The sequence below is a fragment of the Aricia agestis genome, chromosome 2 (assembly GCF_905147365.1).
Source record: "Aricia agestis chromosome 2, ilAriAges1.1, whole genome shotgun sequence".
NCBI lineage: Eukaryota > Metazoa > Arthropoda > Insecta > Lepidoptera > Lycaenidae > Aricia > Aricia agestis.
In genome coordinates, this window is record NC_056407.1 from 12145306 (window position 1) to 12160894 (window position 15589).

Here is a 15589-nt window from a genome sequence, read left to right on the forward strand (position 1 = left end):
CTATGTCCTTTCTCAGGCTTTAGACTATCTGTATACAAAATTTCATTACAATCGGTACGGTAGTTTTGGCGTGAAATTGAGACAGACAGACAGACAGACAGACAGAGATACTTTCGCATTTATAATATTAGTATAGATTCATGGTACGCATCTTCGTCTGTCGTTCCAACATGCCAGATAAAGACCAGTATAATGTTATTATTAGATGTATCAAAAGTTCAAGTAGTAATGGGATTATAATAGTAAAAAGTCGGCCAAATGCGAGTCGGACTCGCGCACGAATGGTTCCGTACCGGTATAGAGCGAAAGTAGGCAAAAAATTGTGTTTCTTGTATGGCAGTCCCCCTTAAATATTGACTTCATCAAAATTTATTATTAATTATTAAAGTTCAAACATAATTAAGGATTTTGTGAAAATTTTAAGTGATTAGCTGTTACCATTATTGATATCAAGCAAAAAAGGCCAAAAAATTAAGGTTTGTTGTATGGGAGCCGACCTTAAATATTAATTTTATTTTCAGTATTTTTTGTTATTATAGCGGCAATAAAATATATACAAATTCTGTGAAAATTTCAAAACTCTAGCTATAGCGGTTCTTGAGATAGAGCCTGGAGACAGACAGACGGACAGACAACGAAGTTTTAGTAATAGGGTAATAATCAAGCAAAAAAGGCCAAAAAATTAACGTTTGTTGTATGGGAGCCGACCTTAAATATTAATTTTATTTTGTTTTCGGTATTTTCTGTTATAGCGGCAATAAATATACACAATCTGTGAAAATTTTAAAACTCTAGCTATAGCGGTTCTTGAGATAGAGCCTGGAGATAGACAGACGGACAGACAACGAAGTCTTAGTAATAGGGTCCCGCTTTTACCCTTTTGGTACGGAACCCTAAAAACTAGGCCTTTGCATCCGTTGTGGATGATTTATACAGTGTTTTCAGAGCGTAGTAACCACTCCACAAATACTGTAGTGCCTGGGACAAGATTTAAATGTCCGTATAATTGCCCAGGCACATACGGCATTCTCGCAACATAGTCTAGTCCAGACTCCAGAGAAAAGAACTAGTCAATACGTCTGGGACCAACTAATATGTAAGGGTTTCCTCAGGATGTTTTCCTTCACCGTACGAGCGTCCGTATAATGTACTTGAGATCTGAAAATGTCTCAATGGTACACGCCTCCACCCGGCATCGAACCTGCACTCTCTTAAAACAGAACCAGATCATCTAGATAGAACCACAAAAAAGAACTTACGTCAAGACAATTACGATTGACGTCAATGGATATGGGGTTCGGTCATTGAACTAGGTTAAAAATGACTTTGAAATACTAATCACAGTTTACTGAGTTCTAATAAATCGGTAACCCAGCTAAACAATAATTAAGTATTATATAACAAATTCGTATAAAAAGTCAGACAGATAATAAATGAAAAATTACTTGATAGGTACGTTCTCAGGGAATAATTTATCAGTTATATTAATTACTTATTTTTTTCTATGAAATAAGAGAGCAAACGAACAAACGAGTCACCTGATGGAAAGCAACTTCCGTCGCCCATGGACCCTCGCAGCATCAGAAGAGCTGCAAGTGCGTTGCCAGCCTTTTAAGAGGGAATAGGGTATTAGGGGAGGGAATAGGGCAGGGGATTGCCTCCGGTAAACTCACTCACTCGGTTTTCTGTTAGAACGTGGTATTCCTCCGGTCGAGCCGGCCCATTCGTGCCGAAGCATGGCTCTCCCACGTATAATTATTAATTTTAAAGAAATGAACGATACCCATTGGAGCCTACAAATTAACAATTTTCTTAAACTGAACGATGTAAACGTAAGCGTGAAGAAATATTCTCCAGAGATTTATTCAAAAACAAAAAAGAAATATTTTTTTCGTGCCTCATACTGATTAGGTTAGAGGAAATCGAAAGATTTCCTCTGATGAGTATTTTATTTTAATAAGGTCCAGCCGTTTCTGGGGGCACGGGAGTGCCAAGATGTTCGTATTTTCGCGAACATTCAAATTATACTAGCTGATTTTATACTTCGTTGGATGTTAAGACTTAACACATTTTTATGTGTGATGATCACAATAAGTGATGATGATGATACAAAATCGCCGTAATTGCCGAATGGCAATGGCAAACATAATAATATATAGACCGTACAAACTTAAAAAATCTGAGATACGAAAACTTTAAAAATATTCATATTATAATAAAAAAAATATGTTCTTAGCGCCATGACTGTCGTCTGATGGCTGCTCATACTATCCAAGTAACGGTAGATGATAATTCGTCACATAATATTATAGTAAAGCGCGTTCCGTTGTAGCGCCTCAATGTAAATATTTTTAGTACCGTTACCGCTTTCACTCATCTGATATTGTGTTGAGGGTACTCCATTTTTTCATGAATTATCCACTTAATAGTGTCTTTAAAATAAACATTCAAGTGCAAGTTAACTGTACAATTATAATAAGCATTTAAAGTTTCATAAAACAGATGCATAGGCCATAGATACAGAACGAATTTACGATTAGGTTTAATCTTTTTAGGGTTCCGTACCCAAAGGGTAAAAGCAGGACCCACAGGTGTCAACATATCGAGCGAAGTCCAGTCATATCATCTAGAGGGTAAGGCCAAATTAGCCTCGAAGAAGCTTGGTATTCTTAACAGAGCGAGACAGTACTTCAGTCCGGACCAACGCCTACAACTCTACAAGGCGCAGGTTCGGCCTCATATGGAATATTGTTCTCACCTTTGGGCAGGGACGCCGAGATGTAGCTTCACTCTGCATCCTCTATCGGTTGTATCACGGGGAGTGCTCTGAGGAATTGTTCGGAATCATACCACCTGCAACTTTTCGCCATCGTCCCACGCGAAAAACATACCATCCTCATCACCTTGATGAGTGGCAGTCTTCCACAGTGCGTTTTTCGCGTAACTTTCTGCCGCGCACTGTAAAACTCTGGAACGAACTGTCACCAGCAGTATTTCCGGACCTATACGACCTGCAAACCTTAAAGAAAAGAGCGTATTCCCTCTTAAAAGGCCGGCAACGCAACTGCAGCTCTTCTGATGTTGCGAGTGTCCATGGGCGACGGCAGTTGCTTACCATCAGGTGACCCGTTTGCTCGTTCGCCCCCTTATTTAATAAAATAAAAAAAATCCTATTCCTGAGACTTTGATGTCTGTCCGTCTGTCTCCAGGCTGTAACTCAAGAACGGTATAGCTAGAGAGTTGTAATTTTCACAGATATTTTTCTTATTTTTGCTCTATGGTGGTACGGAACCCCACGTCGCGAGTCCAACTCGCACTTGGCCGATTATTATTTGTAGTTGTTCAAACAGTTTCATTGCAACCTGGTAGTTATAATTCACGTGTTGATGCAGCATAATAATATTATCAGGGGAAGTTGCAGCTCCAATAATAATAATTGTAGACAAAACTCTGAAGAAATAAAGTCATATAATTTATTGTAGAGTTTCTTAATTTATTATTCTATACGTTAGAGCGCTAGAGAGTTTAGAGTGTTAGAGCGCTTTCAGGCGAACGGCACGTGTCGGCGGCACGCGTCGGCGGCAGTCGACAGCAGACGACGGCACGTGTCGGCGGCAGTCGACGGCAGCCGTCGACAGTTTATCACGCTTGCAGTTGTGACGTAGCGCGTAAAGGTAAAGGTCCACAGGTCGATATCTTACGCAACGGACGTCTCGCATCAAACGGATATTTTTTACAGTACGTCCACTGTATCGGCAGCGTACGGATTACCGACTAGACAGTATGTTTATCTTCAAATTAGTCCAAACAAAGTTCCTAAGTCAAAATTTCTGCTTTCGACTATTCCATCCACACCCCTTTTGAGCATTCATTTACTAGGCTATTCGATAAATAATCCGTACGCTGCCGATTCAGCGGAAGTACTGTGAAAAAATTATCCGTTTGATGCGAGACGTCCGTTGCGTATGATACCGACCTGTGGCCGCTTACCTTTAGGCGGTACGTCACAACTGGGGGCCTACCACCACCTCTACTAAGCGACACCGTTTGACAGATAAGCAATAATTACTTTAACGTCAAGCTAGCGATCTTAAAAAGTTGATATTCACAGCGGATTTAACAATATTTTATACATGGGAGAGCCATGCTTCGGCACGAATGGGCCGGCTCGACCGGAGAAATACCACGTTCTCACAGAAAACCGGCGTGAAACAGCGCTTGCGCTGTGTTTCGTCGAGTGAGTGAGTTTACCGGAGGCCCGATCCCCTACCCTCCCCATATTCCCTTCCCTTCCCTACCCTCCCCTATTACCCTATTCCCTCTTAAAAGGCCGGCAACGCACCTCCAGCTCTTCTGATGCTGCGAGTGTCCATGGGCGACGGAAGTTGCTTTCCATCAGGTGACTCGTTTGTTCGTTTGCCCCCTTTATTTCATAAAAAAAAATATAATTTATATTTTGCATTTTTTACTGTTTTTTAGTAAAATAATTGTATTTAGAAAGTGACGACCATAATGTTGTAGCAGTACCTACGTTCGTTCGCCGATGAAACAAAGAGAACAACGCGCTCTGAAAAGAACGCACGCCGTCTTTGTATACGTTCGTTATAGAAGTTGAAACACAGAAGAAAATCGCTCTGCAAAGAACGTACGTTCGCAATGACGAGAGAAACTGTCCGTGTAATAATACCGGACATGAACCGGCCTTGAAAAAGGCATTTTTCTAATAAGAATTCTTCGCAACAACACTACGCGTCTTCACATCGAAGTTACGTCGAGCGAGGGATCTTCGCAGCGTGGCTACGGTCTTCATGGCGTTTGCAGAGCTTCCATCTTCACAAAATGGCGGCACTACAATTAATACCGGCACGGCGGCGACCGGCAGCGAGACGTCGTCGGTATGGAATGCGCGCGCGGACTGAATTCGCGGGCCGCGAGAGCCCATATTTATACTCGGGCGATGCCAGCGCCGCGCGCCGCGGCGCGGCCAGTTTCTCGCGCGGCAATCATAATTACCTTGTAAATATTTCTTATTCAATTTTTTTCCCTTTCTAATTTTTGTAAATGTTTTTATCCCTTTCTGTACATCTCTTTCTAATTGCAATAGCCAATCACAATCAATCTTTTAACCTTTGTACATTTTGTAATAATAATAATTAACTCATTTTTTTGTATATAAGCAGCGCATTTTTGTAAATAAATCACTTCAGTTCACCACAGTAAATCGAGTTTTACTCTTTACTCCTCCGACCTCTAGTGAACTCTTAGAGAGACCAACCGGTCCTCTAAACTGGTGACCCCGAAGGACAACAAGCAACCTCTGCAAGAAGAAACTCTGCCCGAAGAACAGCAAGTACCTTCAAGAGGAAACTCTGCTCGGGAAAACTCTGCACGACGACACTGCACCTCGAATCGCTGCACCTGCACCCTGCATCACAATGGAACCCAGAGGCGAATCCCTGCCCGAAACCTCGGCACTCACCAGCAACACGGCGACGTCACCGTCATCGCAGGAAATCGCCGGCATCGCACTTTCGATGCGAATTCCGCCATTCTGGAGGGACAAACCCAGGCTCTGGTTCGTCACTTTCGAAGCAGCCACCAGCAGCCTACAGAAGAACCAAAGCCAGCTCTCCCAGATGGTCATCGCTCGTCTGGAAAAAGAAGACATCGAACAAATCGCCGACCTACTGTACAACCCGCCAGAGACAAACGAATACCAAGCCCTCAAAGACCGGCTCATCTCCGCATACGAAGAATCTGACAGCCGGCAATTTCAAACGCTGCTGTCAGACATGGAATTGGGAGACCAGAAACCATCACAATTACTCAGACGTATGCGAAACCTGGCTCGCAACAAGGTCCCCGATTCCACCCTACAGCTCATGTGGGCCAACCTCCTCCCGAAAAATATTCGCTCCGTCCTGGCCGTCAGTGAAACGTTCCAGTCGAAGACCACACTCGACGAACAAGCTGCGCTGGCCGACAAAATAATGGAGCAGTCATCTGTAAATACTGTACATAGCATTTCATCATCAACTCATCGTGTAAATAGCCCCGCATCAACATCACCGAACATCGAGTGCCTTCTCATAGAAGAAATAAGAAAACTCTCCCTAGAGGTTGCCGAACTGAAAAAACAACAGTTCAATAACAATTATAGAAGAGAAAATTACTATCAACACTCAAGGTCAAGACATCGATCGACATCAAGATTCCGGCAACGATCGACATCGCGTCCACATTCTTCATCACCATCGCCTTTCTGTTACTACCACAACAGATTCGGCAAGGAAGCAAGAAAATGTACACAACCGTGTACGTTCAACACGACGGAAAACTAGACAGAACGTTGGCAGCGGCGGAATCCGGCGTTCACAACAAACAATACCGCCTATTCGTCACGGACAAGACTACGAATCTCACTTTTTTGGTAGACACGGGTGCAAACATATCCGTCATACCAAAAAAGAAAGGCCTCCATCTCCAGCCGCTACCTTTTCAACTGTACGCCGCCAACAACACCGTCATACCGACATACGGCGAGAAAACATTAGAACTTAACATCGGACTTCGCCGACCGTACAAATGGAAGTTCATCGTCGCAGCAGTATCAAAACCAATCCTCGGTGCCGACTTCCTGCAACACCACGAACTCATAGTCGACTTGAAAAATAGAAGACTCATCGACGGGAGAACCAGTCTACATATTAACGCTCCCGGACGCTACACGGACGTACCTACTGTCCGTAGTGTCGACAGCACGCAGGCGTACCACGACATACTAGAAGACTTCCCCGGCATCACGAGATTGACAGCGATGAATATTACACCGAAACACAGCGTCGAACACTTCATCGAGACGTCTGGGCCACCGCTACATTGTCGCGCCCGACCGCTACAACCGCATCGCTACAACCAAGTGAAAAAAGAATTCGAAAATATGATGCAACAAGGTCTCTGTCGTCCCAGCAAGAGCGCTTGGTCTTCTCCGCTTCACGTCGTACCAAAGAAGAACGGCGACATAAGGGTGTGCGGCGACTACCGACGACTCAACGCAGTAACAAAGCCCGACCGCTACCCTATTCCCCGACTACGAGACTTCACCTTCCAACTCGCCGGAAAAACTATTTTCTCGACGATCGACTTAAACCGAGCCTACCAGCAATTACCAGTCCATGAAGAGGATATAGAGAAGACAGCAATCATCACACCATTCGGTTTATTCGAATTCCCGAGAATGTGTCCCGGCCTTAGGAACGCAGGCCAGACATTTCAACGTTTTATACACAAAATACTGCAAGGCTACGACTTCGTCTTCTCGTTCATCGACGACTTGTTGATCGCATCCAGCAGCGAAGAAGAACATCGCCAACATCTGCGGTGTGTTCTTCAACGTCTAGAAGAAAACGGAATCACAATCAACCCAGCTAAATGTGTACTCGGCAAGCAAGAAGTTAAATTCCTCGGCTTCACCGTAAACAGCGACGGAATCAAGCCGCCACAAGATAAACTACAAGCCATCGAAGATTTTCCGCTACCGAAGAACATAGAAGAATTACGTCGTTTCCTCGGTATGCTAAATTTCTACCGAGACAGCATACCGAACGCGGCCACTATTCAAGCCCCGCTACACGCATACCTACATAATGCGAAAAAGCGAGACAAGACACCGATCGAGTGGAACGAGACATCAAAAGAAGCATTCGTGGCATGCAAAAATAGCATCAAAAACGCTGTTTTGCTCGCCCACCCGAATCACAAAGCACCGATCGCTATTTTCTCCGACGCTTCGGACACCGCAGCAGGAGCTGTAATACAACAATTCAACAATAACAAATGGCAACCACTCGGCTACTTCTCGAAGAAATTTACAACAGCGCAAACGAAGTACAGCACCTACGATCGCGAACTTCAAGCTATCTACATGTCAGTAAAATACTTCAGAAAAATATTCGAAGGCCGAGAACTCATAATATTCACCGATCACAAGCCATTGACATTCGCCCTACAGAAGAAAACATCGACATCGGAAACTCCGAGAAGAACTCGACAACTACTTTTTATCTCCGAATTCACGCACGACATTCGTCATATCAGTGGAAAAGACAACATAGTCGCCGATACATTCAGCCGCATCGAAACAATCAACACGCCGTCAGCTGTAAATTATGAAGAGTTATCTCGCGCGCAAGAGCGAGATAGCACGCTACCTACACTCTACAGCCAAGACAACTTAAGTTTCAAAACAACTACGCTACCTAACTCCGATATCAAGATTGTATGCGAAACTTCAACAAAATACGTTCGGCCGTACATTCCGCAAGACTTTCGACGCGCCGTGTTCGACTCCATTCATAACATAAGTCATCCTGGAACAAAAGCAACAAGGAAACTCATCGCGCAAAAATTCTTCTGGCCGTCAATGAACTCCGACATTAGCGAGTGGACGAAAACCTGCATACAATGTCAGCGAAGCAAAATACAACGACATACATCGAGCGCCGTGTCGACATTCCCACAAGTCGACCGCTTTCAACATACACACACCGACATCATCGGACCGCTGCCTACAACAGCGACTGGTCATAGATACCTACTCACTATGATCGATCGCTCGACAAAATGGCCTGAAGCTGTACCACTCACCGACATCACCGCCGAAACCGTCGCAAGAGTATTCTACGAACAATGGATAGCGAGATTCGGGTGTCCGACTACAATAACAACCGACCAAGGACGTCAGTTCGAGAGTCAGCTGTTCGTCAACTTAACACGATGTATGGGTATCGAAAAAACCCGTACAACACCGTATCACCCACAATCTAACGGGATGATCGAACGCTGGCATAGAAGTCTCAAGAATTCACTGAAAACCAGACTCATCAACAGTAATACATCGTGGATCGACGAGCTACCTACAGTTTTACTCGGACTACGCGCCGCCATACGAGAGGACACCGGAGTCAGCGCCGCCGAATTAACCTACGGCCGTAACCTACGTTTACCGGCCGACTTCTTCGAAACAACATCATCATCATCACCATCGAGCTTAGATCATACCTACATCGAGCAACTACGAAAAAACATCAACTCTCTCAAGCCGAAAAACAATGTACAGCGCCACGGTAATCAACGCAACATCTTCATACATCGTGATCTACTTACGTGCGAATACGTATTTTTACGTAACGACGCCGTAAGGAAACCACTTCAAACACCGTACGACGGGCCGTACAGAGTTCTCCGACGAGAAGACAAATACTACGTAATACAACTACCCGATCGCACAGCAACAGTATCCATCGATCGTTTGAAGCCCGCCTACATACTGAGTGAAGATTACCTCGGCGAGTCAACGAGCAATGTACAACAGTCACCGGTAATTACCAACTTACCTGTTACCTTACCTTCACATACCAATAATTTACCTCAAAATACCTTATTACCTTTACCCGTTACCTCATTACCTTTACCTGTTACCTCACAACCATTACCAAGTGCAACACCGATCAAGCAGAAGTTACCAGCAAGTCCAGCACAGAAGACAACAAGAACAGGCCGTGTCGTCAGACTGCCGGTACGCTTCGCTTGAGGGGGAGCACTGTAGCAGTACCTACGTTCGTTCGCCGATGAAACAAAGAGAACAACGCGCTCTGAAAAGAACGCACGCCGTCTTTGTATACGTTCGTTATAGAAGTTGAAACACAGAAGAAAATCGCTCTGCAAAGAACGTACGTTCGCAATGACGAGAGAAACTGTCCGTGTAATAATACCGGACATGAACCGGCCTTGAAAAAGGCATTTTTCTAATAAGAATTCTTCGCAACAACACTACGCGTCTTCACATCGAAGTTACGTCGAGCGAGGGATCTTCGCAGCGTGGCTACGGTCTTCATGGCGTTTGCAGAGCTTCCATCTTCACAAAATGGCGGCACTACAATTAATACCGGCACGGCGGCGACCGGCAGCGAGACGTCGTCGGTATGGAATGCGCGCGCGGACTGAATTCGCGGGCCGCGAGAGCCCATATTTATACTCGGGCGATGCCAGCGCCGCGCGCCGCGGCGCGGCCAGTTTCTCGCGCGGCAATCATAATTACCTTGTAAATATTTCTTATTCAATTTTTTTCCCTTTCTAATTTTTGTAAATGTTTTTATCCCTTTCTGTACATCTCTTTCTAATTGTAATAGCCAATCACAATCAATCTTTTAACCTTTGTACATTTTGTAATAATAATAATTAACTCATTTTTTTGTATATAAGCAGCGCATTTTTGTAAATAAATCACTTCAGTTCACCACAGTAAATCGAGTTTTACTCTTTACTCCTCCGACCTCTAGTGAACTCTTAGAGAGACCAACCGGTCCTCTAAAATGTTATTGTAATCTTACAACAAAGATTTCTGGAAACATGATCGTTTTAGGAAAGGTCGTGGTAGGTCCCCTGCAAGCGATAGTACCTACGGCTACAGACGAACGGCTGCCGTCGACTGCCGTCAACTGCCGCTGACACGTGCTGCAGTCAACTGCCGTCGACTGCCGCCGACACGTGCCGTTCGTCTGTAAGAGCGCTAATAAAATTAGAATAGGTACTATGCTGCTATGGATTTACGCGTTCAAACTTCAACATCACCATATTTTGTGTACCTATCTACTAAGTCTGAAAAAATACCATTTTTTTTTATAAAACTGATTAGGTTATCACCTGCCTATAATACTTGAAACACATATTTTTGGGGAAGAAAATGGGACGCAAACGCAATAAGCTCTAAAACCTAAAGCCTGTTAAATCATTCGAGAACTTTAAAAGTTTATCATGCCCAAACGCCTACAACTATGCTCTGGGGATGTCACCTTCTATAAAAGTTTTATGGTGTGGAAGAAAGGGGTTCGACTATCAAGAAAATACTGCCGAAGTTTTTACATTATCTTCGCTTGTTTTATTTTACTCTAAAGCCTGAATATTATCACCAACTTTTTAAATAATCGCTCAAGTGCGAGTCGGACTCGTGCACGAAGGGTTCCGTACCGTTATAGAGCGCAAATTAGAAAAAAAATTGTGTTTTTTGTATGAGAGCTCCCCTAAATTATTTATTTTATATTAATTTTATTATTTAATATTAAAACACACATATTATAATTGAGGATTTTGTGAAAATTTAAGTGTTTTTATTTTGCCATTATGGATTACGAGCCAAAAAGACCAAAAAAATAACGTTTGTTGTATGGGTTGTTGTACCCCCCTCAAATATTAACTTTATTTTGTTTTTAGTATTTGTTGTTATAGCGGCACCAGAAATATATAATCTGTGAAAATTTCAGAAGTCTAGCTATAGCGGTTCTTGAGTTACAGCCTGGAGACAGACAGACAGACGGACAGACATCGAAGTCTCAGTAATAGGGTCCCGTTTTTACTTTGGGTACGGAACCCTAAAAAAGTTGGCTGATTCTTTGTGGGCTTAAATATTGTATTGCTTTGGATTGGAAGGACGATTGTAAAATTACAAACTTAACATAATAAAAGTTAAAACTCATCTTAGTGATTATTAAATTAAGATTTTGAGATACAATTATTGATGTACCAAAGCGTGAAAATGAGGACAACTTTAATATAACAATTGTAGTAAATAATCCTGGCCCTGTAGACAATCGGCAAGCAATTATCGTAAACGCCACCAAAATGTATGGGATTTGACATTAGTATTCGCTAGCGAAGCGATGACTTATGTCAAATAGCATACATTTTGTTGGCGTATGCGATAAGCGCTTGCCACGTGTCTAGTAGGGCTGAGGCCTTGGAGGAGGTGTGTGCGTTATTATTCAGTGTGTAGTAAAAATAAGGGTTATGACGTAATATGCTAAGTGACTGTTATATTTTTAGTCAGTTACTTTGGAATTGCTTTTTTTTCTTAAAAAATCCTCCCAGCGTAGCAATAATAAGCGCGTCAATTTAAATATTACCCTATAAAAGCACAAAACAACGTTACGCAGAAAATAAACAAACAAACTTCAGCACTTATTATTCTTTAGAGCACCTTACATGGCTTTCGCATCTCCTTATAAAGCTTACTTTTATGACTTTTTTATATTGCTTTTAACCGAGTAATTGTTTTTTGAGAATTCACCCCAAAGTTTATATGTCGACATGTTATGAGATTATGGAGTTTTACTTACATTTTATTTTATTTTTATAGTCCTTGAAATTTTTACTGTGGATAAAATATATTGTTACGTGCTAGGGTTCGAGGATTTGGAGAGAAAGACCTGGTGACTCTCTTGAAGACTTTATTAACACTGCACTAAACACTAGGTCACAACACTTAGCACTAAGTCCAAACACAAATCACTGGGTCCAATCACTAAGCACTATCACTGTCCTAGGTCGTAGCCAAGTCGCAGGTTTCACTGGTTCACTCACTATTGATCACTCCGAAATCGCCTCGATGATGGCTCGAAAGGAACTGACTTCCGTGCCTGCCTGCGGCTCTTTTTATATGGCGAGACGAATTCCAGAAATTTCCCGATTCACGTAAACAAGTAAACAACCGTGGGAAATTTCTAAGCGGCTCGGGCATGTACCACAATAAAACTGCCGTCCTTGCGATAAGTGCAGTAAGTTGAATTTAATTTAGACCTTATGGACTCAGTCATAAGGTCTAAATTCAAACACGCTAACAAATAAAGGGTAAACACGTAAACAAACATTGGACCTTTTTAGAAGGTTCGAGTATGTACTTGCGCACCACGTGTCCGTATACCATGTACCGTAACACTACTCCCCTCTTAGAGATGCTCGTCCCGAGCATCATTGTTACTGCCATGGTAACGCGCCAGACGGTCTATGTGTACCACTTTGAATGTCCCTCTTGGTTGCTTTTGAATCCTGTAAGTCACGTCATTCAATCGGGTAACCACTTTGTATGGGCCGTCCCACTTGGTCTGCAACTTTGGAGATTTGCCTTTTCGGCGAGTTGGGTTATGCAGCCACACCAGTGACCCTTCTTCGAAGCCGCTTGTATTCGATTTCCGGTCGTATCTGATCTTCATGTTCTCACTTGACTGTAACCCATTTTCCCGAACCATGGCGTGTATATAACGCATCTTTTCCCTTAAATCGCAGACATAATCTGGTACGGTCTTTGGTTCTTCCGGTGATCCTCCTGTCAAAAGGTCTACTGGTACTCGTAGTTCTCTACCGTAATTGACATACGCCGGGGTAGCTTTTATGCTCTCATGCTCGGCGGTACGGTACGACAGAAGGAAGAGCGGTATATACTTGTCCCAGTCCTTTTGTTTGTCATCTACCAATTTCGCCAAATGCCTCTCAAGGGTTTGGTTAAATCTCTCAACCATTCCATCAGACTGTGGATGGTACGCGGTGGTCCTCGTTTTATGCATTCCCAAAATTCTGCACACTTCCTGGAAGACCTGCGATTCGAAATTCCTGCCCTGATCGGAATGGATTTCTAGAGGCACACCAAAGCGAGATATTACTTCTTCGACTAGCTTAGAAGCAACTGTTGTAGCTTCCTGGTTTGGTATGGCGAACACTTCGGGCCATTTGGTGAAGTAATCCATGACAACCATGAAATACTTGTTTCCTGATTCCGTTACAGGAAATGGCCCAGCTACGTCAACTGCTATTCGTTCCCACGGTGCGCCAACGTTATACAAGCGCAGGCTCCCACGGCTCCTTGTCTGTGGTCCCTTCACTGCAGCGCAAGTAGTGCATTTGCGGCACCAATCCTGTACATCGTCTCGACAATGCAACCAGTAGAATCGTTCTCGCACTTTCGTTAACGTCCTCTTTACTCCTAGATGACCTCCTGATACGCCATCATGCATTTCACGGAGAACATCCGGTACTCTCGTTCTTGGGACAACTATCTGAAGATGGAACTCTCTGCCGTTGGTCTTCTCCCATTTCCGGTAAAGTATTCCGTTTTGAAGAATCAGACTGTCCCATTGCGCCCAGTACGCCTTAGTGACAGCGCCAGTGGGTGCAACCTCACTCCAGATTGGCTTTACGTCATCCCGTTTCTTCCATGTGATGATGTGTCGAAGGTCGTCATCTCTTTCTTGAGCCTCTCTCATACCATCATTCTCCCATGGACCCAAAGGACTTGTTTTCGTTAACTTCAATGTTACTTCATTAGATTCCTGCTTAACACAATGTTTGCAGTCTTCTGAACACGGCCTTCGTGAGAGTGCGTCGGCATTCCCATGCGACTTTCCGCTGCGGTGTTCCGTCTTGAAGTCATACTCCTGGAGTTGTTCTATCCATCGAGCTACTTGGCCTTCTGGGTTCTTGAATTGTAGTAGCCACTTCAAGGCTGCGTGATCAGTTCGCAGTAGAAACTGTCTGCCGATGAGATACTTGCTGAAATGTTGTAGCGTCTTTACGACAGCCAAGAGTTCTCTTCTTGTCACACAGTAGTTTCTCTCTGGCTTAGATAAAGATTTGCTGAAATATGCAATTACAACTTCTCTTTCACCCTGTTTTTGAGATAACACCCCCCCAATGGCCGTGTTGCTTGCGTCCGTGTCGACTATAAACTGACCTTCAGGTTGTGGATACCCCAGGATTGGTGTTTCACACAGATGTTTCTTTAGTTTCTGAAAAGAATCTTCGGAAGTCTCGTCCCAAATAAACTGTCGTTTATCTTCTGTCAGCCGATGTAATGGCTTGGCTATCTCTGAGAATCCCTTAACAAAACGCCTGTAGTAGGAGCATAGGCCGAGAAATGCCCGCACTTCGGTTTTGTTCTTAGGGGTTGGCCAATTTTGGACTGCTTCTAGTTTCTCCGGGTCCGTCTGAATTCCATCACTGGAGATAACATGGCCGAGATAGTTCACCTTACTCCTGAATAAACGACACTTTTTCGGATTCAACTTTAATTTGGCTCCCTCTATTTTGGCGAAAACTCGTTCTAAGTTTCGCAAATGGTCTTCGAAGTCGCGGCCAACAATGATGACGTCGTCCAAGTAGACTAAGCAAGCCTCTCCAACTAAGCCTGCCAGTACACACTCCATGAGTCGCTCAAATGTGGCAGGTGCGTTGCACAATCCAAAGGGCATGACGTTAAACTGCCATAAACCTTTACCGGTGGAGAAAGCTGTCTTCTCTTTGTCTTTTGGATGAATTTCCACCTGCCAGTATCCAGATTTCAGGTCCAGGGTCGAGAACCATTTCATGCCACTCAAGGTATCCAGAGTGTCGTCAATTCGAGGTAATGGATAACTGTCCTTCTTGGTGACATCATTGAGACGTCTGTAGTCCACACAAAATCTTGTACTGCCATCTTTCTTCTTCACTAATACAACCGGTGAGCACCACGGACTTGCAGACGGTTCAATGATCTTATGCCTTCTCATGTCCTCCAAAAGGCCTTCAACTTCTTTTTCCTTTGCAATGGGTATCCGTCTTGCTCGTTGACGAATTGGGTTCTCGCTTCCGGTATCTATCCTGTGCTGAACCATCGACGTTCTTCCAAGGTCGCCTTCCTGACTGGAGAAGATATTCGCGTGGCGTTGTAAAAACTTCTTAGCTTTCATGCCCTGCGAATAAGTCAGATTACTCTTGCAGTCAT